At 41.5% G+C, this 22,857-nt stretch overlaps 1 protein-coding gene across 1 annotated transcript in view; it reads left to right on the forward strand.

Moving 5' to 3' along the window:
* Window positions 1–22,857, forward strand: part of SMYD3 (SET and MYND domain containing 3) — a 1,539,893-nt gene that overhangs the window by 1,375,291 nt on the left and 141,745 nt on the right. The window lies entirely within an intron of this gene.

Genomic DNA, 22,857 nt, shown 5'->3' on the forward strand with positions numbered 1-22,857 from the left:
TATGCGCTTGCTTTCCCTTTGAACATTATCGCAGGAGAACTATCTGCATACACTTGTACCTGCTAATATATGCAGATTGCTTTTCCAAGAAAAAATGTAATGCATTCATTTACCTGCATTTAAGGAGGACAGTTTTCTGAAACCCCATTTCCATGGGTAAAGCTTTCAAACTTGCAGTGTTAGAGGATAATTTTCAAAAGGACATACGCACAAAACAGTGCCTGCACCTAAGTGTACCTGGATTGTGTGCAGATGATCTGAGGGGGGAAGTGGGCAGGGGTTTGAATTTACATGCATAGTTTGTAAAATTTGATGGCACGCATGTACATTTTCAAGGAAACTTTTGTGTGTACCAAAAAGCAGGTGTAGCTTATGCAGGTTAGTTTTGATGGGATAATTTTCAAAGTGGAGTTATGTGCAAGGCATAAGTCCACTTTGAAAACTGGTGCAACTTTATGTCCATGTTTAGAGCATAACTTACATGGGATGTTTGAAAATTACCTTCCTAAAGGTTAGCTAGAGCCTTTTCCATCGAGATTCTGTTAATAAAACGTTGCCCCTGTGCTATTTCTAAATGTTTTCTCTGCTTACCAACCTGAATTCTCCAAGTGTGTCTCCAAGCTCAGACAAAATATGCCGTCTGCACCATTCATTCTTCAGTCTCTCTTCCAAAATGGCTAAAGAGACTGGCATTACAGAAAAGGGGTTGGGATTATCATTATACTCCACGATACTGAAAGTCTGGTAGGACGTAAGAATTCCCATCTTTTAGTGACTGGAATTAGATCCAAACCAGTAACCCTGTATCTTTATACTAATCAACTGACTTCTCCAGTTTCTCAAGGAAATATACCATCATCTTAGTGCATTTTTTAACCAATCTTAGATCCGCTACCTTACCTCGCTGCAAATATTGGGTCTGATTTACTAAGGAATTTTTTCCATTCTGTGTCTGTGAGGGAAAAATCTTAGTAAATCAGGCCTGTGATAGGAAGGCCACTTTCTGACAACACAACAGCACTGATATTTTAATACTATTTTTGCATTTTTTACTATAAAATTATTGCTGATGTTTCATTCCAAGCCTTGCTTTCCTCACTGGGAGAGAGTATTCTCCTTATACAGCTAGTGCTACTGCTTTTGTAACTTTTTGTACAAATAGGTTTTCTTAGATATAATTGGTCAGCTAGTATAATGCTGGTGAATGACAGAGTTAATTTTCTAAATAAAAAAGGTACCAGGTCAGGTTCATACTCCCAATGGGAAAAAGGTTCTGGGTTGGTAACCTAACATAACTGGCATAATCTGACTGAAAATAACCACTGGTAACCAGTAGTTTTATTTTTATTTTTTTGAAAGCCAAATATATGGCTCTGCATAGATTGAGAATATCATGTATGTAACTTCTGTAAATCATTTTATATCCTTACTCAACTTCCTCTACACCAGAGTTTCTGGCCCAGTCATAACATGTTCCAGTCCTCACTATCATTGGTCTCAAATTTTAGGTACAATTGGCATTCATTCATGGCTTTCAGATGTTTTTCACCAATTTGTTTCGACTATCTTCCCTCTGTTAATCTGACATGACAGTATCAATCCTTGTGTAACAAAAATGACAAGAGGGAAGGGGCACCTTATAGAGTATCCTTGGAAGCTTATGCCTCAATAAATTGGTTAATCTACAAGGTGCCACCCGTCTCTTATCATTTTTGCTACACCAGACTAACAGGCTATCTTTCTGAAGATCAGAAGCCTTGTGTAAGATAGATTAGGCTTCACTAAAGTATTAAGGTGATTATCAGATGTTACCAACAAGGTTTTGCCATAAATTATTTAAAGAAATTTTTTAGACAATGGGAGTTTCAATGGGTGCTGGTAAAATCAGTTGTGACATTGAAGGTCCATCCTTAAAGGGTTGAGTCATTGTGTAAAATTATAAACTGAGGATACTGAGTCCTGCACGGATACGTCTTGTAGAGGGAGCCAAAGTGAGGTGGTTCGGAAATGTGCTCTCCCGCAGGAGAAGAGTGCTTTCCTGCCTTTGGTGAAGGGCAACCCAGGAAGATGCTAAATCCAAATAATAGGGATTGTCTACAGCTAATGAGTAACTCTTTGAGTAGGAGTTTTAAAATTTTTCCATTGGGTCTGAAGGAAGAAGTACTCAAGAGGAGGCAAAAGGAAAGCCAACTTTTTTTTTAATTCAAGCTGGATGATAATTCAGAGTAATTTTTCCCTTGCCGGACTATTATACTAAATGTGTGTGTGTAGGCAGAGGGGTTAGCTGTCTATTTATGAGATTTTATTTATTGCAATTGTTCATAACTGCTCTGGAAGAGAGTTCCAAAGCATTGGTGCTGCTACTGAGAAAGCTTTTTCTCTGACCATCTCCAGAAGTGCTGCTTTGAGGGATGGTAATTCAAGTAAAATTCTTGTTTCTGGATCTTAATGCACGGACAGGTTTGTAAATTTGAAACACAGAGTTAAACCAGGGAATTGCTTCATTGTGTATACATTTGTGTACAATAGTTATTATTTTCTGTTGCACTCTAAAATATATCGGAAGCCAGTGTAAGGATGAAGACACTGGTGTTATTTGCTTATGCAAATTTTCTCTTGTTAACAGTTGCACAGCTGCATTTTGCGCAACTTGACTTGCTCTGGTCCCGTTGGCTGTCTGGACTAAGAATAATGCAGTGAAATAATCCATTCCTGTTAGCACAGAGCCTGAAGTACTATGTGGAAGTTCTGGGACTATAGTAATAAAGATTTCTGTTTTATCTACGTTGAGTAGCAATATATTACGTAAAAACCAGCATTTTATTGTCTTTAGTTAGATCGCTAATGAGTTGAGTATAAAAGACCAAGAGCGCTGATAAAGGAAGAAAAACTGAATGTCATCAGCATAAACTCTGTAGTTTATGCCATGGCCAGATAATTTACAAGGGATGTTAAGATATGTATTAAAAAATGTCGCAGAGGGAACAGATCCCTGTGGCACAACAGAGGTCAGAGTATACCAGTCAGAATTGGTATTATCAATTTTAAATTGAAAGGACCAGTTAGGTAAAATGTGAACCATTTTAGTACTGTTTCCACTATTCCCAAAAATTGAAGGTGAAGTAGCACCTGCTTATGATCTACATTGTCAAATGCAGCAGCGATATCCAGAAGCACCATCACATAGCTGGCACCCTGGTCAAAGCCTCTAATTATGGTGTCAGCTATTGATAATAGTGTCTCATTGATAAAGTTTTTTCGAAAGCCAAATTGGAACTGATCAATTAAACAATGATCATCTAGAAATTCAGTGAGCTATTTAAGGACAGATATCTCAATTAACATTGCCAGGAATGGAAGTGAAGATATAGATTGATAATTGGTTAATATTGCTGGATCAGCATTCCTTTTTAAAACTGGACATATAGAGGCTTGTTTTATTACAGTTAGAATATTTACACTTGAAAGGGATAGATTAAGCATATTTGTAAGAGGAGCTGCTATTTCTTCCCTGGTCACTGCATCTTATAAAAGATATAGTTGCGATGGAGAAGGTACAGAGAAGGGTGACCAAAATGATAAAGGGAATGGAACAGCTCCCCTATGAGGAAAGACCAAAGAGGTTAGGACTTTTTAGCTTGGAGAAGAGATGGCTGAGGGGGCATATGATAGAGGTTTTAAAATCATGAGAGGTCTAGAACGGGTTAATGCGAATCAGTTATTTACTCTTTCAGATAATAGACTAGGGGGCACTCTATGAAGTTAGCATGTGGCACATTTAAAACTAATCTGAGAAAGTTCTTTTTTCACTCAACGCACAATTAAACTCTGGAATTTGTTGCCAGAGGATGTGGTTAGTGCAGTTAGTGTTGCTGTGTTTAAAAAAGGATTGGATAAGTTCTTGGAGGAAAAGTTCATTACCTGCTATTAATTAGGTTGACTTAGAAAATAGCCACTGCTATTACTAGCCACAGCAGCATGGAATAGACTTAGTTTTTGGGTACTTGCCAGGTTCTTATGGCCTGGATTGGCCACTGTTAGAAACAGGATGCTGGGCTTGATGGACCCTTGGTCTGACCCAGTATGGCATGTTCTTATTATTTTTGGCAACTTGGTAGGACAAATATTAAAAGGGTAAGGAAAGGAATTTTTTTTTTTTAATTATTTGAAAGGTGGCGCTCTCGATAATGTTTCAAAAGTGCTCTAGAGTTGCTGATCTGGTATAGGAACAGGTGGTGGCTTTTTTAAAGCTGTCTCCAATTGATGACTTAAGGGAATGCAGAATTGAATATTGTCTGCATAAATGAAGGTCTCACAACTAAGAGCCCTTATAATGTAAGCTAATAATAGTATATAAGACCATAAAATATGCCATACTTAGTCAGACTAAGGGTCCATCAAGCCCAGTATCCTGTCTCCAACAGTGGTCAATCCAAGTCACAAGTACTTAGCAAGTATGCAATGAATTCCAAAGCTTAATTGTGTGTTGAGTGAAAAATAATTTTCTCCGATTTGTTTTAAATGAGCTACATGCTAACTTCATAAAACCTGGGACAAAAGTGAGCTCTTTAAAGCACTTCACATGGAGATGAACTCAGTGACCTAGAGAATAGCCACTGCTATTACTGGCATCAGTAGCATGAGATCTACTTAGTGTTTGGGTACTCCCCAGGTACTTGTAACCTGGACTGGCCACTGTTGGAAACAGGATGTTGGGCTTGATCTGACCCAGTATGGCAATTTCTTATGTTATGACCTGTTGTTTCGTGTTACTTAAGTAACTGAACCAATTTATTAGCAAAGTTTATTGTTGCCCAGCAGATGGAAATGTATTTGAATCAGGATAGGCAATGCAAAGGCTCACTGTGTTGTTTCTTTGAGATATATTTGTTTTTATTTTATATATGATTGTTTTTTATGTTCCATGCCAAGAACCTCGGACTGGCAAGTGATACATTTTTTAAATAAATAAAATAAACAATCCATGCATGTCCCAAAAAATCTTTATAGATTGAAGTCTTATGTCAGAGTGAAATGGTCCACTGTATCAAAACCAGTCTAGAAGGACCAATACAGTATCCAGACTCTTATCCAAATAGGAATGGAGAAGATCAAAAGAGCTCCTATAGACATTTCTGTGCCATGATTATGGCAGTACCCTGATTGCATTTTATTTTTTAATCCTCTCATCATTCAAAACCTGACTCAGTTGTATAAATACTGTTTTTCAAACATTTCAGCCAATCAAGAAATAATGAATACTAGAGATGTGAATCGGAACTGAAATCCGAACCGATTCTGGTTCCGATTCACATCTCTAATGAATACTGGCCTAAAACTGGCCAACACTAAAGGATCACATGACAGTTTTTTCAAAAGACGCTTCACCAATGCCTGTTCAGGATGTCAGCGTCATAGCTGGTTTGAAGGGAGGTGTTTTGCAAGGAATTATCTATGCTGCTCATTACCTGTTGTACTATCCAAAAAGGTTAAGGATCCAGTTTACAGTAGGTTGGTTTTAACTATTAAACTAGTCTCTAATTGGGATAGTTCAGAGAAAGAAATTTAAAGTTGATTATTTGCCAAGGTTTGAACAATCAAATGTTGGACCCCCATCTGGACTGACATTAACAGAGCTCAGGTGCTGAAAAACCTCTAGCTCCCCATGAATCTTGGTGATTTTACCTGCAAAATATTAAGAGAAGCTCTCGCTGTTCAAAGTTGGAGTTATTTGTGTGACTTCAGATTGCAGCTTGGTAATCAAGCTTTTAACTACATCAAAGAGTTCCCTAGGTCTATTAACTGACAGAGAACAATTTAGAGAAAAAAAAATCTTTCTAATAGGAGCGAACTCTGCATTAGAAAATCTTAGATGTTGATGACCTTCAGCCTTATCCACTAAATTACTTGACTTTCCCCCTTTAATGCTCAAATTTCTCCCCCTTCCTTTTAAATTTTCACAACAGCTCTGTGAACCAGGGGACCTTTTCAGCTACTCTGGTTTGTCAGCTCTTTAAGGGACCTCAACATATTATTAACCTCTGCATGCAGGAATCTCATAATAAATGTTAAGGAAGGGAAGAATACTAACAACTAATTAGGAAGATCTGAATTAAGAAATAATATGAAAAAGAAAAGCACATGATGCAAAATGTAATATCAAATGGGCATAACAGAGACAGTGTGAGAAATGATAAGACACCTGGAAATTCAAAAACCTCTTTAAAGGAGCAGTTTTTAAATTGTCCACATTGGGAACAAGACCACATGTGGACTTTTTATCCACAGGTTTTGCCCCAGCTTTCAGATAAAAAGTTTGCACATACTTTCACTTTGAAACCGGTGTGGGTACAAAATATGCACTTGCTCTTTCCGGAAGTAGATTTATTCTGGAAAAGTACATATGAAGGTTTGACAATGACATCTGTGCGAATAGTTTTTCTCTCCCACCTTAAATATGCCTCCAGATGGGTGAAACAATGCACAGATTGTTAGCTGCATTGAGGGAGGGTCATTTTCAGAGAGCCAATTGACATGGGTAAAACGCTTTTTAACCACGTAAATCTCTTTGACCACATATAATCTCCCCTAGATTATACAATCAAACAGTGAAAACATGTTTGATTTAAAAATGGGCATACTGTTACCAAGCGGGGGCGCTGCGGAGCAATCTCCGTCGGGGTTTTAGTGTGCCCTTGGGCCCCTGGCGCGACCCCGCACCAAGGGTAGGTGAGCGTGGACCCGGCCCCCAGCCGGACCTGCATGCCTCGGGAACCAACATGTGGAATGTTGGAGATGAACGGTCCTCCGACCGTTCCCGGCCCTTTCAGACCTGCCGCTGGGATGGCACAAGGCAGCAGGCCGGACGCGGGGTGTGGGCAGACGAAGGTCCAAAACCAAAGACGAAGACTGGGGAACCATAGACGTAGACAGACGCTGAAGCAGGATACCATGGACGTAGACAGACGCTGAAGCAGGGTACCATGGACATAGACTCTGACACAACAGGAAGGGTGACGATGGCACTGTCCCTCAGGGCGCCCTACACAGCCAGCACGGCTGGACTGGTCGTGGACCATCCCGTCCCACAACCGCGGGAGCGGAAGCAGCGCAGGAAAGGCAAATGCTGCAAAGCGCAGTCCGGGGAATGTACTGCACTCCTGGCAGTCAAAGCAGGTGCTGCACTCCAGGCAGCCGAAAGCAAGTTCAAGGCATCAAGGGCAAGGCAGGTGCTGCGCTCCTGGCAGCCTAAGCAGGTTCAAGCATCAAGGTAAAGGCAGGTACAAACACTACGGAACGTCAAGGAACATCAGGGCGTGCAAGACAAGGACACGAAGCTGGAGGAGAGTCCAGAGGCCAGACGGAGCGCTGGAAGTGAAACCACCAGAGTGTTGTAACTCCATGCAAGGCAAAGTATGAATGCAGAAGCTAGGGTTTTATAGTCCAGAAACAGGCAGCTCCCTGGGAGGAGTCTAGATGGTCCGCCCCTCGCTGACCCTATAACTGTGGAGAGGAGCCGCGGGCTCGCCCCTAGGAGAAGGGCGTGGCCGGAACCAGGAAGTCCAAACAAACACAAGCAGCCTCAGGCAGGCCCCTGGAACAACGAGGCCTCCCAGGCACTGGAGCCAATCCTGGACACTTGCTCAAGCGAGGCGGAGGCTTCAGAGCAGCCTCCAGGAAAAGGTAAGATGCCTCCTGAGGGGCAGCCACAGGAGGGATCGTAACACATACATTGAGATCCATAGTGAGACCCAGTCTGGATAGCAGTTAACTGGATAAACTTAACTTATCCAGCTAACTTTGGAGACATATTCAGTAGTGCAGCCACACTATTAAATATAGTTGACTTTCTTATAGTTTGCTGACTAACTATAGCCAGATAACTTTATGACAGCTCTTTGACCTAAATATATAAGTTAGCCAGTTAACTTAGCCGACTAACTCACCTCTTCTCAGTTATGCCCATGTAATGCCCCTTTCTTAACCTGCTGAATTTTAGCCATCTAACTTATTAGCTGGCTAGAATGTAGCCAGACATGTACCCAAATATTCATTTAGTTGGCTCACTTCTGAGTTAGCTAGCTAAATGCTTTTGAATATGGACTTAAGTGTTGCTAGAAATAACAAAATTAATCAATTAATTAATTAATTAATAAAGCTAGAAACACTCCCAGCAAAAACACAGTCCTTCATCAGTTTATTAATATTTGATACAGGATTAGAAACAATAAATAATGTTACTTTTATTTGGCCAATATTAGGATAATTCTATCTGGAAATCTAAAGGAAAACTATCACTTTGGATGCCTCCTTAGACAGTCATCTAATGCCAGAGAGCTAAGATAATTAGGGCCTTTCCAAACACATTTTTTTTTTGTTAGACACAGACAGGTTAATTTTAAAACGAGCACATGTGCGCCCATATAGGTGCGTATCGGCGCGTAAGTGGAGACATTGTAATTTGAAATCATACATGCACGAATTAAAATATGTCGACTGTGCATAAATATGCTCCTAATTTTAAGAAGTTACTGGAGCAAACCTACTGCGCGTATCTTCCATAGAACTTTGCCAACTTTTATGCGCGTCTGTAAGTGGATTTTAAAACATGCTTGCATGAGGGACATTCCAAGTGTTTCCTATTAGTCCACCAGTTTGCCAGTCAATCTCAAGGTCATCCAGACCCCTCTGGTTCTTCATCTTGCACACAACCCCAGTTGATCTGGACCCCTCACCCTGTTGTGTAAACCCTAAAATGCAAGATACGCAGTCTTGCTTCGCATTAGGATCAGCAGTAAAATTACCCAGCTAACAAGCAGCCGTGCGCTGCGGCCTCCAGTTTTAAAATCTGGAGTTACTAAAGTAACTTGGTCCCGCCCCAGAATGCTTATGACCTGCCACTTTATTTTTTGCTCACATTCAAGTACGTACGTGTGTAAATCTCGACTTTTAAAATCCACGTTGCTGGGCGTTTTAGCACGAGCAATGTTTTTAAAATTGTCTTCAAAATGGGGAAATATTCTTTCTTGGATAAGGTATCTAACTAATGTCATTAGTCAACCAAATGTTGAATGTATTCATCTAATTTATGTGCAGTTCTCTCTGCTTTTGACACATTTTGTAACTAAGACAAGTTCAAGCATCCGGATTTCCTTTTCCCTTTAGACAGGAGGACAACTAGAGACAGTTTATAATATCCTCTTCAACAAGAGCATCAACCATATTTTTTAGATTTGTGCTCTAGAATATGTATATCTTTATTCCTTTCACATTTTTGACTCCTAGCATAGTTTCCTGGTTCCTGATTGAAATCCATTTTCCTTGTTATTTTCTAAGGCTATTAGTTCTATCATTTGATGTAGAGTTCTCCTGGGAAATTTAATCAATCCTCCTTGGTGTTGGTGCCCTATTCATTCCCCTTGAAATGGCCCTTCAGTGAAACAAGTCATCACAATAGAATGTAAATTTCAAGATGATTCTTTCAGAAGTTGACATCATTGAACATTAGAATGTTGCTTGTTGACTTCAGCTGCTGAAACTGTCAAAATAAGTGCTTACACATTTGTACTACACGCAGGAGTACATTTTCAAAGGAGTTTCAGATGTAAAAATAGCATATATACACATAAATAGCATATACATGTGCATATGCTATTTTTTAACACAAAAAAGTCCTCTCAATGACCCATACACTAGTCCTGGGGGAATTCTGCGCTAATTCTGCACCTAATTCGTGATAAACGAACCACATCTCTACTTCTAAAGAGAGAAGACTTCGGAAGAGGCATTGTCTGTGTATTGTGGACAGGCTGGTCACGATGTCCCAACATGTCCAATTCGTCCGGGAAACGGACGGGCCTATGTCCTGCAGGAGGACTGTTCTTAGGCCTTACTACGTCCTCTCCTCCGCTCTCTCTCCCAGTCTCCTTGATCTATGAACCGGCTGAGTTTCAAACTCTTGCCCTGGTGGATTCAGGGGCAGGAGACAACTTTATTCTTTGTCGCCTAGTGGAACATTTGAGGATTCCCCTCGTCACTTTGAAGGTTCCACTACTCCTATCTTCCATCCATGGGGAGCCCTTACTGGGTGACGTGACTTGCCAAACCGAACCGGTAACCCTTCGCACCAGAGCGCTCCATACAGAGTCAATTGCCTTCTTTGTGTTATAAAAGGCCATGCACCCTATCGTCCTGGGGTTACCCTGGTTGCCGTCGCACCAACCCCAATTCGACTGAGCTTCCTTGAAACTTTCCCGTTGGGGCCCAGGTTGTCATGGAAAGTGCCTTAAGGAGATTGCTCCTGTCATCTGCATGCCTACAACTCCAGCGATGCTGGGACTGCCGCCTCAATATGCATGTTTTAGTGTTGTGTTTTCCAAAGAAGCTGCTGACATTCTTCCTCTGTATAGGTCCTATGACAGTGTCATAAGACTGAAACCCAATACTGAACCTCCTAAAGGATGTATCTATCCACTCTCAGTGACTGAGAATAAGGCTATGTCTGAATACATCGAGGAGAATTTACAGAAGGGGTTTATTAGACCATCGAGGTCTCCAGCCGGCTCAGGCTTCTTCTTTGTGGGGAAGAAGGACAGTACCTTACATCCTTGTAGCGATTACCGAGGTCTGAACGAGATCACGATTGCCTTTAATCTCAGAGCTGTTTGACCGGCTTCAGGGGGCCAAAATATTCTCAAAACTTGACCTGAAGGGGGCCTACAACTTAGTTCGCGTTCGCAATGGCGACGAATGGAAAACAGCCTTCAACACTCGAGACAGCCATTTTGAGTACTTAGTAATGCCCTTCGGCCTGTGCAACACACCCTCTGTATTTCAGAATATGATGAACGACATCTTACGGGACCTGTTGTACAAGAGTGTCGTGGTATACCTGGATGATATCCTGATATTTTCTCAGGAATTGCCCACTCATCTAGAGGATGTCAAGCAAGTACTACGCCGACTCCATGAACACCGGCTCTATGCCAAACTATCCAAGTGCGAATTTCATAAAAACTCTGTGCCTTTTCTTGGCTATATTGTGTCTAAAGATGGCTTCCAGATGGACCCTCAGAAACTAGAGAGTATTAAAAATTGGTCCCAACCTGAAGGCCCTGAGATGATTTTTGGGATTTACCAACTATTATAGAAGCTTTATAAAGAACTACTCTTCTTTAACAATGCCCTTGACCACAATGACCCGCAAGGGTGCCAACGCTTCAAAATGGTCTGCGGAGGCCATTTCCACTTTTGAGAAATTAATGACTGCCTTTTCCACGGAACCATGCTTGCGTCATCCTGACCCCAACAAGCCATTCAACGTAGAAGTTGACGCTTTGGATGTCGGTGTGGGGGCTGTATTGAGCCAAACTGGAGACTCCAAATCCTTACATCCCTGCTCTTTCTTCTCACGAAGTTTCTCCCTAGCAGAGAAGAACTATGGGATCAGAGATAAAGAGCTCTTGACTATTAAGCTAGCATTCGAGGAATGGTGGCCTTGGCTCAAAGGCGCTCAATATCAAATAACCGTGTTCACGGACCATAAAAATCTAGAGTATCTCCGCCATGTGCAACGTCTTAACCACAGACAAGCTAGATGGTCCTTATTCTTCAATCGCTTTGAGTTTGTGCTTAAATATCGCCCCAGAGACAGGAATACCAGAGCCGATGCCTTGTCACGCTCCTTTCTCTCAGAGGATGTGCCTGAAGAACCTCAGCACATAATTGACCCAAAGAAAGTCATCTTGGCGACTACACATTCTGTGCCCGCTGGTAAAACCATCGTGCCTAAACACCTCAGGAAGAAAGTGCTCTTCTGGGCACACGATTCCAAGCTGGCTGGCCATCCTGGTCAACACCACACCCTGCTCAAGATCCAGAAGTTCTATTGGTGGCCTACTATCAAAAAAGATACACTATCCTACGTGGCATCTTGTACCAACTGTGCCAAACACAAACCCGCTTCTGGCCAACCGTGGGGATTGCTGCAATCGCTGCCAGCTCTGGATCAGCCCTGGTCACACATGCTACTGACTGTGTAGTCGATTTACCCCTTTCTGGAGGAATGAATACCATCTGGGTAAAAGTCGATCGCTTCAGCAAGATGGCCCATTTCATGGCGCTGCCTGGCTTTCCTTCAGCCTTCATATCGCACATTTTTTGCCTTCATGGCCTACCAAAACACATAGTCTCAGACCGAGGATCCCAATTCACGGCAAGATTCTGGAGGGCCTTGTGTAAGCTATTCGATATCCCTCTAGACTACACTTCAGCCTATCATCCGCAATCAAATGGCCAAACAGAACGGATGAATAGAACCTTAAAACAGTTCATTCGAGCCTACGTGAGTTGCCGTCAGAATAACTAGGCTGAACTGTTACCTTGGGCTGAATTTGCCATCAATTCTCATCCAGCAACATCAACTGGATCAACACCTTTTGAAGTGGTATATGGACATTCACCAACACCGCCACTTCCACTGAAGCTCTCAGTGACGTCCCCAGCAGCTCAATCTACTGCTGATGAAATCCATAATCTGTGGACTCAGATGAAAGACATGCTACTTAAAGTGAGTGACTGTGCTGAGAAGTTTTATGACGCTCACCATTCTCAAGCACCTGTCTTCAAACCTGGTGACAAAGTCTGGTTATCCACCAAACATCTCAGACTGCAGTTACCCTCCACTCGATTTGCTCCTCGCTAGGTTGGACCATTTCCAATCCTCCGACGCCTTGGCAACATCACTTACACCCGGACTAAACATCCACAACGTTTTTCACGTTTCATTCTTGAAACCTCTCATACTCAGTGAATTCTCTTCCAAGACTCAGGAACCACCTGCCATCAGTGCAGAAGATGACCTAGAATATAAGGTCAAAGCCATTCTTGATGTCCGAAGATGAGGCAACACATTAGAATACCTTCTTTCTTGGGAAGGTTTCGGCCCCGAAGAAAACTCTTGGAGCCTCAGGCTAATATCCTTGATAAAGAAATGCTCTATCAATTTCATCTCGTACATCCTTTGAAGCTAAAACCTGGTACCCGCAGAGGAGACCGCCTTTTGAAGGGGGGTACTGTTACAATTGTCGCTGCCCGATGTCTCCACTCTGTCCACCTTACCTTTTTTGCAACTACTCCTGCAGTTGAGGGACGTCTGGCTGCTGCGGCGTCTGCCTGCCATCCTCTCCGGCATCCCCGGTCTGGCTTGGGCACTGCATCCCGCCATGTTGTCTAGGTACCATAGGGTGCACGCGCCGCGCAGCCCTGCTTCTTATTCTCTCTTTGGCGCGAACCTCAGGGGCGTCCCCCTGTGATGGCATCACGCATCCCAGATAGAAAAGCCTACACTTTTTGCTAGCTAATCGAGTTAGCAAAGGAACTCCATATGGATGGGATTCGCTCTCCATACCTAGCTACTCTGCCTTTCCAACTTTTGGACGGGGCCTCTCTCATTTCTTTCGGTCGCTATCAGGAACCGGTACTCGCTCCTCGAGGGCCCATGTTCCCTGACTCGCTGCCTGAACTTATCTCTTCTACTTGGAAGAAACCACTGCCTACATCATCAGTGAGTTACCAACTTTATTTCCTCAGAGCTGTTCCCTGGAACCAGGTACTCGCTCCTCGAGGGCCTGCCTCTATTCCAGCTTCTGTGTCACCTTCCGGGAGAAACCGCTGTGTGAGTAACTTTACCAGCGAGGCTCTATACCAGAACTCTGTGTATGCTTCACTGTACTCACTATCTCAGTTTTCTCCACTACAGCACAGCCATAGAGGGAATCGCTGTTCCAGTATCCTGAGGAACCCTAGCCCAGCCAGGCTTCATCTCTACTCACTACTGCCAACTCTGGTGGCTTATCAATTCTGTCTAATAAAAGATATAACTGTGTTCTGTGTCCCAAAGTTGAGCCTGACTTGTGGCCCCTCATTGGACTCCCCCCCGTGGGCGTGGTCAGCTGTCACAGTGTCCAAGGGTCCACCCAAAACCTTACAAACAATAACAATCAAATGGTCCATCCAGTCTTCTCAGCAAGCTTATGGTAGTATCTGCCACACTATACAGGTCACCCCCATACTTCTCAGTTTCCCAGACCATCAGAGTCAGAGCCCTTGTTTATTGCTGTCTGAGTCCAATTCCCCATTATCTCTTGCCACTGAAGCAGATAGCAAGTTGGAGTTAAGCTTTATCAACAGTATATTGATTTGTTATTATTAAATTAGCAAATATCAGTCAATTTCCAGATTAAGACCCAAAGATTTCACAGTATTCAAATGATATATCCAGAACTGTCACCTTTATTTAAAAGGTCTTTCCTGTTTCCACCCCATAATGACAAGAACACACAAAGGCACATGGTAAATGATTAGCCACTGTAGCTCCTGGAAAGAATGTTTAAACTCCTCACAGTGTTGAACTATGTGCCTGCAATTTTTTACTAGATATACAACTTCTGTGTTCATTAAGTCTCACTTTATCCATTCTGTTTGTTCACCCCACATATGACAGGGGTATATAATTACATACACCACTCATGAAGAAGAACAATTTGTAGCTTGCCTCAACTTAATACATCTCCTTCTGGCAGGAGATCTCGTGCCAATTGAAATCAACATTAGTGTTGTGAAGTTCTCTCAGTGGACGGAATGAGTGATTATATGTGTGTGTGTGTTCTGGATAAAGAGTGGTAAGCATTACATGGGGGAATAGATGTTGGATTGGATGTTTAGATTGTGCCTGTATAAAAGGTTTCTGAGTGGATGAGCGATGAATGGGTAAATAGTATATTGAAACAAAAAACTGTGGCCATGCAAGGCATTTCAGTGTTTTTTGTTGATACTTGTTGATGTGTCTAATATTTCTTATTATATATTGGGCCAGATTTTAAAAGGGTTACGTGCATAAGGTACGCGTGTAACCCTTTTAAAAAAACCCTGCGCGCAAGCCCCGGGACGTGCGTAAGTCCCGGGGCTTGCCTGGGAGGGTGTGTGGGGGGGCATGTCGGGAGTGACGTGGCGTTTCGGGGCGTGTCCGGGGGCGTGTTTCAGGCCCAGGGGCGTTTTGGGGCCTGAAACACGCCCTCGGACACGCCCCCGGGGGCGTGTCCGGGCGCGCTGCCCGTTCCCTCCGAGGCCGCTCCGATTTCGGAGCGGCCTCGGAGGGAACGGGCAGCGCGCAGGGCTCGGCACGCGCAAGGTACACAAATGTGCACCCCCTTGTGTGCGCCGACCCCAGATTTTATAAGACATGCACGGCTACGCGCGTATCTTATAAAATCCCACGTACTTTTGTTCACGCCTGGTGTGCAAACAAAAGTACGTACGCGCGTAGATTTATAAAATCTACCCTATTATATATAAAGTGTTGGTAGACTGATACACTTCATGTGTTACTGTATTGTGTGGATGCATAATAAAGATTATTTAAAACAAATCTTATAATCTGAATTAGGAGACTGCCATTTTAAACATTCAATAGATTAAGCAGAATTAAATCAAGTCCCTCACCAGGTATGGCTAAGAGACAACACAATAAATACACAAACATTTAACAAAACTCTTTTCTTGATGTCTCTTTCTCGAGTAAAATAAAACAAGGCAACTCTTGAAAAATGTGCCAAGATAAATGACGCAAATGCTGTTTTATAATTGATTATAATAGCTGTGGCATTTCTTGAATATATCAAGCAAAAAATGTACTGCTCATAGGCACCAGTGATTACCCACACAGGCTGCAAGCATACATATGCATTTGCCATATTTCTTTTTTAGTAAGTGATGCCCAGAATTATGAAGGTGCCTTTAGATTTAATTGTACAGTCACAGTTTCTAGCAGTGTAAGCGACATTGTGAGGATGGGGGGGGGGGGGGGGTGTTTTATACTGTTTTATAAACATTGAGAGTACCTATGCATTTTCCATGTTGTGTGTATATTTTATTGTGGAAAAAAAGGGAAGAGATAGGGGCACTCTGGGGCAGGATTCAGAAATGCACATTACCAAACTTATTTGTACACTTTTACTCCTGCTATTTTACTCGCACAAGTGAAATTGGACTTGTCTGTTGTCTGCAGTTTTTGGGTGGGATGTACCTGGGTGAATTGGTAGGGACTCAGGGTGAAGTGTTAGAGGGTCTAAGTGAACTGGAGAGTGGGAGAACTGGTGATTCCAAATACGCACACAAGTATTTTCAAAATGGTATATGTGCATACTTTATAAAATACCTGCCTACGCAATTAAATTAGGATTATTACGTGTACATGTTATATCTTTAACACACTTAAAAATATACACGCATATGTTTATAAAATAGGAGAGGAAGTATGTGTTTTCTTGCATTGGAAATATTTGTGCATATTGAAACATTTGCATGTACTTTCTGAGCCAGAAACACATGAAATTTTATAAAGGGTGCAACTCCTGCCACACAGTTGATAAAATATTCACATTAATCTCTGCAGATCCACTTCAATGTGTAAATGCTGTACCTCGGTTAGGTTTGAAAGGTAGCTCACATTTAATATGTAAAGAAAAAAAATGTTTTGACCAGTAACTTGAACAGATAGGACCTTCAAGTCATTGTAGAGCACAATGTGGGCAACCCACTGGTCTCACTTTTGATCATGGAATTCATAGACTTAGGTCAACCAAAATGAAAGTACTGGAAAAAATCTCCCTGATGGATTAGAAGCAGATGTAAGGCACTGTGCTACATGTTGGAATCAAAGTAGGATATTCCAGATGTTTGCCTGCCAGAATTGTTTCTCCTTCCCAGCCCAGTTATATGCTGGGCCAATAGTAAGTGAGAATGGACTGCAAAGTCTGAGGCAGAAAAATGTTGCACCGTCAGACTTCTGCTGGATTGCTAAAATCTGATTGTGGATCACAGTCTATAAAAGTTCCTCCTTCCTTTCTCCCCAAACTTGGAAAATTCTGAGGGCTTCCTTTTTGGATTGCAATTATTATGATCTAAAAATACTCATCTTATAATCAGTTGAATAATGTTTCAACATTTCTGTAATGGGATCTGAGATCAAGAATATAAATAAATAAATACTTTTCAATAATAGATGCTTATAAAAAGCATGATGTAGCCAGGTAACCAGAACTAGCCACCTAAAATGAAATTGTGTTAAAAGATGAAACCGTTTCTATTCGAGCCTATACGCAGGGAGAATAACTTTCAAAACTGCTCACGTGCGCCCGTTTATGCGTGTATATGGGCACATGCAAAGTTGCTACTGTATTTTATAATCTGTGTGGATAAAATATGCATAGGCTATAAGAGCCTTTTATTTTGCATCTATTATTCACTGTTTTAATTTGTGCTTCCGTAATTGCTATTTAGACTGAATATGCCTTTTAATATCATAGTTAAATTTTAAAGCTATACTTATTTTATTTCTATTTTGAAATTAGTTTGTTATTATTCATTTTTCATTACTATTTATTGTATTTTCTTGCTTTTATTGAATGTACACTGTTGTGAAGGTTTTATTACTGATGTGACAGTATAAAAACCCAAAAACCAAACCAAAAAAATAATGACCAGGTGTAAATATATGCAAGTAAAAGACTTTGGCAAGTTGTAAAATAGCAATTTATGTGTGTAAATGTTGGCCATTCCCCAGGATACCGCTGGCCCACCATTTTTTATATGTGCAAATTTACTCACAGATCCTGATTTACGTGTACATGTTGCGGTTTTTAAAATACCATATACTTGTATATATGCTATTTTAAGGGCACTCATGTTATTTTTTACTTGCTCATCTTTTTAAAATTTACCTCTAAAGGCATGATAGTTGTGGATTGCACAGAAATGAGCAGCCTAATCCCAGGAAAGTCAAATCTAGGCCACTAATGGTAGATGGACTTCAACCTAGGCCAGCTACCTTCCTTTTGGGCTGAGCCCCCTGGTGCAGGTGGCCAGCAAGACATGAGAAAAGAGGGTTAGCTTTGACATGAACAAAGAGTGAGACACCTGACACAGGGGAAGGAGCAGGAACTAATCAGAAATCCAGGAGCCCAGGAAGGAGAACAAGTAAATGTGCTGAATGTGGAGGTTGAATATAGATGACAATGAAATTGAAATCTTTGGGAAAAAGAAGCAGAACCAGATTACGAGGATCGGAAGATAGTATCAAGCTCTTACAACTAACTGCTGAAACTGCCACAGTATAAGTGCAAGCATATGCAGGAAACAAAATGGCCGACGGGGGGGGTGGGGGGAGTGAGGAGCACAGAGCTGGGAGGTCTAGATAGACAGTTCAAGCAGTTCGCAGTACTACCTACAGGCCAGAGGAGCATTCAGCATTGGATCCTTACATAAGGTTAGCATGCAGGCTAAAGCCATTTAACATTCACATGGAATTGTCTGCTGTGCACCAAAGGTCTAGCTTTGACTGTTTTCTAGCGTGTAGACAGAAGGATTCAGGACCAGTGGGTTATGCTCCCCTGCCAGCAGATGGAGACAAAGTAAGCTGACATCATAGTATATATATACTCCTGCAGTGACCCTAGCCTGCCAGTATTCTTCGTCTCCAGCAGATGGTGGACATGCATCTCCCTATGGGGATTGCTTTGTATTTAACTATAATATTAAAAGGCATATTCGGTCTAAATAGCAATTACGGAAGCGCAAATTAAAACAGTGAATAATAGATGCAAAATAAAAGGCTTATTGTTGGTTTAACCAGACTCTGTGTAGGCACAAGTAAAAAAACCACGATTCGTATTTTTTCGAAGGAGAAATTTGAAATTCTGATTTAAGAAAAAGAAAGTCCCACTCTCCTGTGGTGATGCCAAAATGTCCCTCCCCCAGTTAATAATTCCTGAGGTGATTACCATAGTCCCTTAGAGGTGTGCCTTGGTCCGGTAGCCGGGTTTTCCGGACGTGGACTTAGCTGCTCGCTCAGCTGAAAGGCAGTGGGTGCAGGAAACTAAACGCGGCAGTGACGGCAGTTGCCCTCTCTCCTCGCAGCCGGAGACTGTCTCTGTACTCAACCAGTAAGCATTGAGTTCAGCTAAGGTTTTTAATAAAAAGATTTTACCTTTTAAGCAGAGGCAGAGGGGTTTTAGGTCTTCCTCCAGTCTCTGTGCTCAGCATGCCATACTGACATTTGTTTACACTGATGTTGAGGAACTGGGCAGCCTGGCGGGTTGAGCGGCCTAGGTGAGCTCCCGGACCCCCCGCTGGACCACCAGGGAGTTTTGGCAAATCTTGGGGGGGGGGGTCAGGAGGGTGGGGGGGTTTGTTTAAATTGGCTCCTTTAGACGGCCGAATAATTTGCGAAGATTCGTTGTATTCGTGGGGAATCGCGATACGTTTCGCTTCCCCACGAATACAACGAATATGGCCCTATACGTTGCAGATTACATATATGTAGGAAACGAATGCACACCCCTAGTAAATTTCATGTGAGAAAGTTAGGTTCATTCTTAGACTGAAATTCTCTCTCCAGCACTAGAGAAATAAACTTCTGTTTAATACTCAGTTTAACACATAGTAATTGTCATGCTTGCTTTTACCTTACAGTCTGCCCTCTTCACTGAAACTGAATTATATACAGTTTGCAGTTTCTATCCTTCATCTCATTTTATGTTTCCCATCAAAATTGGCAAGTTATTACCATAAAAGGTGTAAATAAATTAAATCTTCTGAGAAAAATTCATACCTTTCCTCGTTGGTACATTGTTCAAGAATACCTGACATGTACTATTTGGCCACCGCCATCCAAATGGCTATTTGTTATAAGTAAACTTCTTTTGTAGGCTGTTGCTAGCAGAAAGGAAATTTGACCCTTTTTTTAGGACTTGGGAAAGATGTTGTCCTCACCACTCATTTTGGTGTAATTGTCCTTCCCGAGGAAGACGATTACAGCTGCATCTTGCTTCTTTTTTTTCCTTCAAGCCATCACTTGAAGCTTTCATGCACCTGACAGAAAATCTTCAGTTTCTCATTACAGCAAATTGAGCCCTAAGCAGCAGGGTATCAAATCCTAGGAAAGCTTTGGGGATGCATTGAATTTCTCCTGTTGAATCAATCTACTGCTTGACTGCTCCTACAGCTTTCTATTTTTCTTTGTGCACAGCTCTGAGGGGAAAAAATGAGACTGTTCTTCACAGGGAAGCACCAGAAAACCAAACAGCATGAATGCACACAGCAAATGATGGATATGCTCATATGTGCATCTTCTATGACTAGTACAGAAGGATTAATATTTAGTACTGTCTGGAAACCCAATGTTTTATAATGCAAATTGCAGGCATTTTCAGTAGTGCAAGATGTTTCCCAGAGTTTTCTTTTTTGGGCGCGGGAGGGAGTACCCATCAGTTTCCTCCTGTGAGCTTCCAGCTTGATTAGAGCCAACCTGCTTTGGGCCTGCAACAACATGAGTCTTCCTGTACAACTACCCAAGTATTTAACCCCATTCTTTACTCCTGTCTCATCTATCTAGCCCAGTCACTGCATCTTCTCCCAAGGGTCATGGATCACAGCCGCCTGCATCCTGATTCTGCCCTGTATGCGTCTGCTTCCATTCCAGGGGGCTGTGAGCACTTTGCCTTTCTCATATGTGATGCACAAAAAATGATTTTCGAGCATTTCTTTGTATATATATTTCTTCTTGGAGTAAATGGTAAGATTGTTTACAGTTGTGCTTTGCAAATTGTGGTTCTGGACTCTCTAGTGGGTGATGAAATGCCAGCAGGTAGATTGCAAGATAAAGCATAATTATGGTCAAGCAATCAGGCATATCTAAATCATAATATAAGACTACAGAATGTAAATAAAATGTATGCCCAATAAAAGCCATAACATTTACAGCATTTAGGGACTGATTCATTCAGGCCTTTGTCCTAGTTAGTGAATGAAGCCCTAAATCTGTAAATAAAATCATATTTTGGGGGAGAATTGCAGCATGCTGCTTTGCATGTAGGTCCAATGATTTTGATATAGTTCTTAAGTGGTTCCTAAGCAGAGGAAATTTGAGAATTGCTGAATTACAGTACAGATGTCATAATATCTTTCATTGTCTTTCAAAGCTGTAATTGAGTTGGTAGGTGCCAGTAGTATTCCTGCCAGAAAACAAACTTGGTGACCATCCTCTGCAGTGTTTCTCCTGAGATTATATTGTATCTGTACTCCCATGCATACTAATTAAAGCACTGTGTATAGGATGCAGAAATGTATGCCCCTTGTCACTGGTGTCATAAGTTAGCATGTTGGCCATCACTTAGATCATATGCGAGCACTTATAGTCTATATCGAAGCAAAAGCCCAAATGATGCCAGTTGTCATGGCCATTACTTCAATATTAGCCCTAGCTGGATGCTTACATCACAATAACATGTACAAACAAGTAATATAAAACTAACTGACAGGAAGGAAGGCAGGACAAAGATCCAGGAACAAGTTCTACCAAGAAAATCATCTGACAAAATCTTTGTCACTCAGTATAGAAAATGTAAAATGAAATAAATTGACTGCCATATCATGTGATTTGGTAAGAATGGTGAAGCAAAATAGTATCAGCAATACTACAGTATCTCAAACGATACCTTCCTGTGGGAGTCTATTTACTAACCTTTAACATGTTGTAATACAGACAATGTAGTATGATACCCACTATTGGCAATGGGGCCTGATTGCTAATAATACGCATTGCTGGTTAATAAATAGAGCCCTGTATTTGCCAGGTACCAGTTGCTGGATAGAACAGTCCTCCATTCTGTATCCTTGTTAGATAGGAATATAGCAGTGCTGTCATCCTGATTTTTTTTATTACACCAACTCCTAATGCACGGGATCTATTTGTTTCTGCTTAGTCTCTTTTGCAAATTTAGTGTATTTCTCACTTCATAAAATAAAGCACAGGGGGTTTATTGCTATTTCTACAGTTACTTCTTGTGTACCATGTGTGGGATGTCATTTGTGGAATATCCCAAACAATCTAACATAGAAAACTGTGATTTCTTACAAGATGTCAGATGATACATAAATTCTTAGATAATGAAAACAATAGCTTATTTTCCTCCTCAGAGGGTTGAATTTTCAGACAGTGTTGACATGAAGCAAAAAGTAAAGAAGAAGAAAACAGTGAAATGTAATGCAGACATGTCAGAGCTCGATTTCTTATTTATTGACTGTCTGATAGTACCAAGGCTGCAGCTTGTGGAAATGTGAACGAGTAGATGTTTGCAGATAGAAATGTCACAGTTATGATTCTTATATTTTTAAAACACTCCCCCCCCTCCCCCCAGACTGTGGTTATATGATACATTGGTTGAAAATAAATATGACTGGGAGAAATCGTAAACTGCATTAAAAATATGAAAAACACATTAGAGACAATGGGATACATTTTCAAAGGGAATTATCTTCCAGTGATATCTGCGGTTTTGAAAATTTGCTGCTGCTCAAATTCTGGGTGGTCCCGGGGACATGGTTGAGTCAGGAGTTGTAATTTAGCCAGCTACTGCTAATTTCCAGTGCTAGCTAGATATTCTTCTGCAGAAGGATAGCAGGCTTAAATCTAGCCAGTTAATTTTAGGGTGCTAAAGATGGCAGGTTAACTTCACAACCTAATTAAAGTTAAAGATTGGACGCTAACTTTAAGAACATTTTCAGTCATAATCTAGTTGACCAGTTTGTCTTTGAAAATGTGCCTATAGCGAGCCAACTATTTGGCCGATGAACCATTTATTTAAAATCTACCCCCATGTGTTTGACCCCCCTGAACCCCTCCCTATTAAACTCCATATCTTTCAGTAAAATTGGAAATCTGAAAAACTGCTTTATGGAAGGTAGAATGCAAAAGAAAAAAATTCCAATATGAAGTACCCTTCCCCACAAATAAATCTC

The sequence above is a fragment of the Rhinatrema bivittatum genome, chromosome 3, assembly GCF_901001135.1.
Source record: "Rhinatrema bivittatum chromosome 3, aRhiBiv1.1, whole genome shotgun sequence".
In the NCBI taxonomy this organism is placed as follows: Eukaryota; Metazoa; Chordata; class Amphibia; order Gymnophiona; family Rhinatrematidae; genus Rhinatrema; species Rhinatrema bivittatum.